Source organism: Belonocnema kinseyi, chromosome 4, assembly GCF_010883055.1.
Source record: "Belonocnema kinseyi isolate 2016_QV_RU_SX_M_011 chromosome 4, B_treatae_v1, whole genome shotgun sequence".
Lineage (NCBI taxonomy): Eukaryota > Metazoa > Arthropoda > Insecta > Hymenoptera > Cynipidae > Belonocnema > Belonocnema kinseyi.
In genome coordinates this window covers 88,978,108-88,986,233 of record NC_046660.1, presented here as the reverse complement: position 1 = coordinate 88,986,233, position 8,126 = coordinate 88,978,108, and positions in this window count along the sequence as shown.

Here is an 8,126-nt window from a genome sequence, read left to right as displayed (position 1 = left end):
CAAGCTATCTAAGGATGGTACTATAGAACGCCACCTCAAGGTAGGCCTAGTGGCGCCATCTCTTGGTCAGGCCGGAAACTTATCAATCCACCCTCGTAACAAGATATTCCTATTAAAGTACAAAACTTCTAAGTGCAAAATTAGCCCGAAGTTCCTTCTATATTCGCTCGAACTTGAACTATTTGATCATGGCAGGCCTCTTTACTAACAAATCGTAAAGCACGTGGTAATACAGCTCAAGTGCATGCTTTGAAAGCAGCATCGCCGTGCAAAAAAACTTTCACTTAACCGTGCCATGGTTGCAGGAAACCCTTGCGATTTCGGTATTTGTCACTTATCAATTGTTCTAATTCAAACGAATATTACTAATTTATCAAAGTTTTTAATTAACCAATTTTTAATCATGGCAACGTTTTTTTTTCTTCAGGAACCTGAATGTCGTGAAAATTTTAGGAGAATCATAAAGCATTGTCACTACATTTCTAAATAATTATAGATAAGTTTGTTTCAGCATTCCATAACACAAAATTTTGAATATTTTTTTTTAACAAGATAATATCTTTTAATTTTAAAGGTCTTATGAGAATTGTATATAAATCAATAACTTTCAACAAGTAATTTTTGAAATTTTTTTATATTTTTGCACTAAAATTTAGATGTTTCTTTTGAATTATATATATGTTAAAAATATTTGAATCTCCCGGTTCATTTAATGCAAATATAGGTCAGAATAATATGAAAGACCGAGCAAAATTATGCAGTTATTAACAAGCTATATCAAACTCTGAAATTTGCTAAAACTAGTTTTTGGTATGATAAATAATGAATATTTGCTTGAGGAAAGTAAAATAGTCCAGTCATCTGGTACTTTTAGATGGTAATTTTTGGGGCAGTCATTTTTTCTCTAATTTCTTCATTGGGAGGTGCATAATATAAAGTAAGGTTCTGTGAACAGGATTTCGTCCTGGCACACGGAAATTTTTTAGGGGAAAGGTGCAAAATATAACATTCCATTGGATTGGTGCTTTCCTATACATTTGACAGGTAAAAGTGTTCTTACATAAATTAAAGTAGATCAAATTCTACGTAAAACTAAAAAACGTTGTTCTATCATCAATAGTCACAGAGTTACGGCCTTTTAAACAACCCAGATTTTTTTCAATTTTCCGCCAAAAATCACATGTTTTTTTTTGTTTCTCTATAGCTAACTATAATAAATCATGAGTTAGCACCTGCCATAGATGACCCATTTCGACCTTAATTTACATGTAAATGCCTAGAGTTCGGTTTTTTTTTTAAATAGCTCGTTTCGGGGTTGTCATGGAAGAAAGTTCCTAAAGAATGAATACAAGAGGACTTAATTCTGCGTAAGCTAAAAAAAAGAAAATGTTCCTACTCCCAAGAGGTCACGAGTCCTTCCAGTTATGACTATTTTTTTGGTCTTTTTTTACCGAACCAACACGACTTTCGGATTTTGGGTGAAAAGAGACAAGAAAATAGGCATGTTTGGAAGGTCATTACTCAATATGGCCAATATTACATCTAAATTATACTGAATAGGATATAGTTTCAGAATTGCCAATTTTCTGGTAAGCAAAGGAAAGAATATATGATATATAATTTTTCAGTTTTTACCTAAATTCCTAGATACCCGTGTAGAAATTCAAATCGGGAACTAGTCTGGTTCCCGACCATTCGACCCCACTTGAAGTCGGGGGCTAGTCGGGTCATCTGACTAGCCCCCGACCAGTAACGTCACGGTAGATTAGTCGGGGGCTAGCCAGATGCCCCGACTTATTCTAGTCGGGGCCTTATCGGGTACTACTAGGGGCCATATGATAATATATCTGCGTGGAATATTAACCAAACTCCCCAAAATTTATGGAACATTTCTTAAAAGTTTGTCAAAGTACTTATTATTTACGGAAATCTCCATAAACTTTTTTGAAATATTATAAGTGCTCAAATTTACCCAAGATTTAATAGGGAACATATACTACGCTTAAAAATACATAAATTTATGTAACTAAAATTCCCCAAAATTTGTGGAATATTAAAAAAAAAATTCAGCTGGAACGCATCAATGGAAGAGCTTCACTCTGAAGGAGCCGCCATGTTGGTCACGGTAGTCTCTGCTCCAGGTAATTATGCTGGGTTGCGTGTGGACTGCTGTATTAAACACTCGACGCGTCATTTCTGTTGCGCGAGAGGCGGCACGTCGCGCCCTTACGGATTTTCTTTAAAGCTACCAGTCCAGAATCGCAAGACTCAAAAGAAGGTGGTAACGAAATCTGAACTATACCGTGCTTACTAATTTACTACTGGTATACTGCTCTTCACTGATTAATCAAACAAATTTTCTATTTCCAATTTCACCTATCTGAAGGATTAGACTTTATCTACATATGGCAAACCTTTCGGATCAATTTAAAAATAATCATCTGCACAAATTTAGAGTCTCATAACTTTCGGTGGACTTTTCACCTACATCTATGTGTATCTTTTCCAATATGGATTTTCTTAAAACTCCATACGAAGGTATTTATAAATGTCACTAGAAATTCGCAATTTTCTAAAAAATACTACGAAAAAATAAGATTACGTCTTATTGAAGATTTTGATCGTTGTTTTTATAAAACGATGATTTTCGTGCAAAATTATTAACTTAATCATTATTTATTAAGTATATTTGAGATGAATTTAACATTAATGAATCTTTTCTCCAAAAAACGGTGTAAAATTATTGTTAAATATATTCTTAGTGTTTACGAATAACAAAAATCATTAGTGAACAAAAAGGCCCGATTAGCCCTTGACCAACCACCGACCAGGCCCCGACTGAAATTTTGACAGCAAAAAGCCCAACTATTCCCCGATTAGTCCCCGACTGGGTACTTTATGCAAATTAATAACCCGACTAGCCCCCGATTAGTGCCCGACTTGTAATAGGGCCAAATGGGGTTATTTCCACACGGGTAGCGGCATTTATGATATAATTTATTGTCTTCATTGTATACTTTTACAATTTTTGCTGTACCTTCCTCAATTACAACACCAAATAAGATACATAAATTCCCATTTAAATTTAACATGCAAAATATTAATAGGTGAATTCTAGGTGAATACATTACAATTCAGGATCTTTCACTTTCCCATGTATATCTTCCTTTCTTAAAAACGTAACACTCAGAATCCAAATTAAAAATTATATTATGCCTATAACACCAAACTAAAGATCATCATTAACCATTACACCCTATAATAATGCAATAAAGTTTAAATCAATTCCCGTACATATTTACATCTTTTAGATAGTGTCATTGTGTATCATATTCAGTATAGTCAATAACCCTACATAATAACGTTAGATTACAGTTTTTTTAAATTTCCAGTCGTAATTAAATGGAATATTTGACTAAAATTGGAAGAACCTAACTTTCTAAGGGTTAAAAAGTAATATTATGTATCTTTTTTACTTTATAGCCAATTCATTGACGTTTTTTTGAAAACTTTTGTTTTGCTTCTTTTCGATTTCAGATGTTTAAGTCCTTAAATTTAGTAGGTAACTCGACCTTTGTTTGCCCAGTCTCTTAACGTTTCTAAAAAAAATCAATAATCCTGTTACATTATTTTAATCTCCAAATTGGCATCGAACTCTCTCTACCATCCGCTATAGTAAGAATTTTTGTATAGTCGTATAGATGTATAACATAATTGACAGATGCCTGAGGGAAAGGCAAATTCAATCAATAATAATCAAGTAAATGATGAGGAAAAGAAACTATCAAGAATTGATTCAATGTTCTCTTATTATTTATTAGTATATCGATTGGTCCATGCAATATGGAATCAAGTTCAAGTATTTCCGTATACAGTAAAGTCGTATAAAGAATCAGGTTTGAGTTGCTCCCTATATTGAATCCAGACAATTTTGATTTATTTTGATTTTTTGCAATATAAAATGAACAAGTAGGCAAAATGTTATAGAATTCTATGTAATAACTAAAAAGAAAAAAATTCGCTTTCTTCAATATCCATCTTATACTACATCATTTCATCGTTTTAAAAATTTTTTGAGACATTGTAACCACATAAAATTAGCAAAGATTCATGTTTGTTATAACTGAAATAATTTAAAACTGTAATTTTTAAGCAAACGGTAAGCTCTGCTGTAAGTTTGGTTACATTTGGAATAATTTTATTTGCCTAAATACTAATACAGTTAAATAAAAAAAATAATGTGGAAATTGAAATAAAAACATCTAGGGTGCTTAAACAGTCATACTTAAACCATAACTTATCAAATTAATTATAAGATGCAACATCGCCCACCCGTAGATCAAGCACAGGGGGGAAATTCCATAATCGAAAATATAGGAGAAGTAATGTCTCTTAATGGCAATGAATAAAAAATTTAATACTCTTATAAGAGCCGCCTTAGTAGGAACAACATTTGAAGACGTTTTTAGACCGTTCGAAAAAAGTTTTTTGAGGCATTGAGGTCAAACAGCGTCATCAAAACGTCCAAAAAACTTCGTTTTTCAACCCAAAAGATGTTCGTATTTTTGACATTAAACGTTTATAGAACGTTATTAGGACTGACATACGAGATTTTTATAACGTTTTAAAAACCTTTCTTTCTTGAAGAAAATAGGGGATCAATAGGTAAATAAATTCTTTGAGATTAAATGTATGTAGCTACCATATTGAATTCAATATGATACGCTTTTGATTCCTAAGATTTCAAGTCTCAATATATCATATTTTTAACGAAATAGTTGAATTTTCAAACAAAAAACATTTTCTACCAAGAATGGAATAGTTAAATTTTTAGTTTGAAAAATTAATTTTCTGCTGGAGAAGATTAATTTTCAGTCGAATGTTTCGAAAACAAATGACTCTTAAAAATAAAAGGATGAATTTTCTAAAATAATGTTAATTTTCAATGAAAAAAGATAAATTTCCAACTAACTAGCTGTATATTCACATTAAAAAAGAAAGATAAGTTTTTAGTTGAAAATGAAATCGTTAAATGTTCATTTAAAACAATTGATCTTTAATAAGAAAAAAAAAATTTTTTGCCACTGAAATTTAACGAAAAACACCGATTTTAACCAAAAATATGCATTTTTAACCAACCCCCTAGTCTTCAACCAAACTGTTCAATTTTTAACAGAAAGCTTAATTTACGATTATGTAGTTGATGTATTAAACGAGAAAGGTGAATTTGAGATTTGAGAAGAAAGTTGAGATTTCGATTCATGCCAATTTTAATTTTAGATCCAAAATAGTCGAATTCAACCAAGAATACGAATGTTGAACGGAATGAATGAATCGCCAACCAAAACAGATTAACTTTCATGTTTGAATAATATTTATCAATCAAAAATTGAAAAGTTACATTTTCAGTTAGAGATAATGAATTCTCAAAACCAAAAGAGTCCAACATTTCACCAACTAGTTAAATTTTAAACCAAAGAGATGATTTTTAACTAAAAAAGATGAATTTTTAACAAAATATTGAATAGTCAAATGTGCAGTTAAAAAAGTTGTTTTTCAACCAAAAATGAAACGTATTTTCAACCGAATATTTAAATTTTTAACGAAAAAGGTAAATCTCCAATCACAAAAATGAATTTTTTTTATAAATTGGTTAAACTTTCAACCAAATAGTTGAATTTTCAATAAAAACAGATCACTTCTTAAGAAAATTGTTTATATTTTTAACAAAAGATTTAAAGTGTCATCCAAGAAGAAGAATATTTAACCAAACGAGGCAAATTTCGAACTAAAAAAATATAAAAGTAGGCTCTATAAATTCAGTTCAAATTAAGCGAAAAAGGGAGAAAAAGGTAAAGTTTCTTGAAAACGAGGAAAAACAAAGAATTGTTAAAAAATAGGAATAGCGGGGAATAATTGTGAAGTCTGTAATATTAAAGTGAATTTAAGCTGGAATTCAATCTTTTTATTAAACTGTACCTTTTCGGGCCATCTTTCTCCAATTTTGTTAAAATTTATCACCAGGAAACGTAGTATACGTAATCTAGATTCGTCACATTATTTCCACCGATATGTACATTTATCTTTATAGTAATGTAGATATATACATGACAAGTAAAAGAATTTTGTATCAGATTGATCTATGAAAACATCTGGGAAATCGTATAGGAGTCTTCTGTCAGATTTAGTATAGTAAAAGCATGGTATATGAGACGATACCGTACTTCATGTCTATTTAAATTATGTATAATTGATGAATAGCTTATATAGCTTAAATATAACAACGTGAAGTCGTAATATACGAAAAGTATCGCAAAAGTATATCTTAGAAGTATATCTGAAGTATAGTTAAAGTATAGCTGAGTTACATCTTTGAAGAATAGCTCAAGTATGTCATAAGTATAAAGTATGCCTAAAGTATACGGAAAGTATATGTATAGCTCTATTATAGTTATAGAATAGGAGGTAAAATGAAATAAGTAAAAGCATTATAATCTTTATGTAATCTCATTTCTTTCATCTAAATAATAAGTTAGTTCAATTTTTTCAAATGATAATATTGCTATGGATAGGAATCAAAGATTACTGGATCATTTACCCGCATATAGAAAATAATAATAATAATAATATAAGAATAAGAATATATTGAAAAACTGAGCATTTGAATTTTAACTTCGAAATAGATTTCATGAGATAAATATGGCAAGAATTTTGTTGAACCTTGAAGAATTTATTAACTGGATTTTTATTACACTCCCGAATCTGACATTATAGGCACATATTTTTCTCGCGAAATTTTATTATTAACGGACGATCTGTCATCCACGATACATCATGTTTGATCCCGTTGCTAGAATATCTTTAAAAACAATTAAACAAGTATTCTATGGAATACTTCAGCCATACTTATTTATAGAATATAGATGTATGCTATACACTTCAGCTATACTAAAGTATAGATGAATTATATTATATACTTCATATGTAATTGAACTATACTTCATTTATACCGTACATGACGTACATGCCGTACATGCTTTATACTTCTGAAAGTCAATGATTGATTAATCCCATACTTATGATTTTAACCCGGGGTATCTTTAAACCGAGTAAAAAGAGTTGGAACTAATCAAGATTGAAAAATGAAAATGCATATGAATTTTGTCTGCGTTTGATCTAGGCATGCTGAGTAGCGCACGCTTACATCTGTGCGTGAGTGTATGTAAAAATTGTAAAAGGCTACCGCATTTCTGTTTCATTATGCGAACGGTGACGGGCGTGGTTTTGAACGCACGCACGGACAATAACTTCCAAACTCACATAAACCAGCCGCAACGTCTTACTTAATGAGCGGCTTGATTACCCCTACCCCAGCGGATTTAGAGACCTGACGCCAAACGCGTTATTTAGCGATGGATTTACGAGCAAAGATTGCGCGCAAACGAACAGGCCCGTATAATGTGCGACACCCTTCCACCCTTACACCATTTTACCCTTTTACCCCAAAGTCACTATTTTCTCCCCAACCCAGATCTCAGCTTCCTTTCCCATATCGACAAAATGTCAACAGAATCAACTTCTAGGCGCTATTTCCAACCCTTAATCGCCTTACGATATGGAAGTATATTTATGCAAAATTCTGCCCAGAGTGTATATAAATAATTACAGAGGGTGAATGCACCTAATAAGTGGATATTCGATCAAAGAGATAAATTAATAAGTTAAATAATTCTTATTTTTCCCCTGTTTTCAAGAAACTCTCTCTTTTCCCACTTTTCCTATTTTTTTCGCTTAAATGCGAACTGTATTAATAGAACTTAATAAGAAAATCAAACCATTTTTTAATCAAAATTCCACTATTACACTTTTGAGTTGAAATGTTAAATTATTTTGTGGAAGATTCATTTTTTTAAAGATTAATAATTTTATTACAAAAATTATCTCTGATAGAAAATTTACCTAACTATTTTGTTGAAAATTCTATTTTTTTTGGTTGAGAATTTTTTTTAAACTGACAATGTCACTATTCCATTTTTGACAGAAACATTTGTTTTGTTAGTATTATTATACCATTACGCCAAATCCCTTTCAGGGTAAGCGTAAATTACTCGGTTTTATCCGGGTAT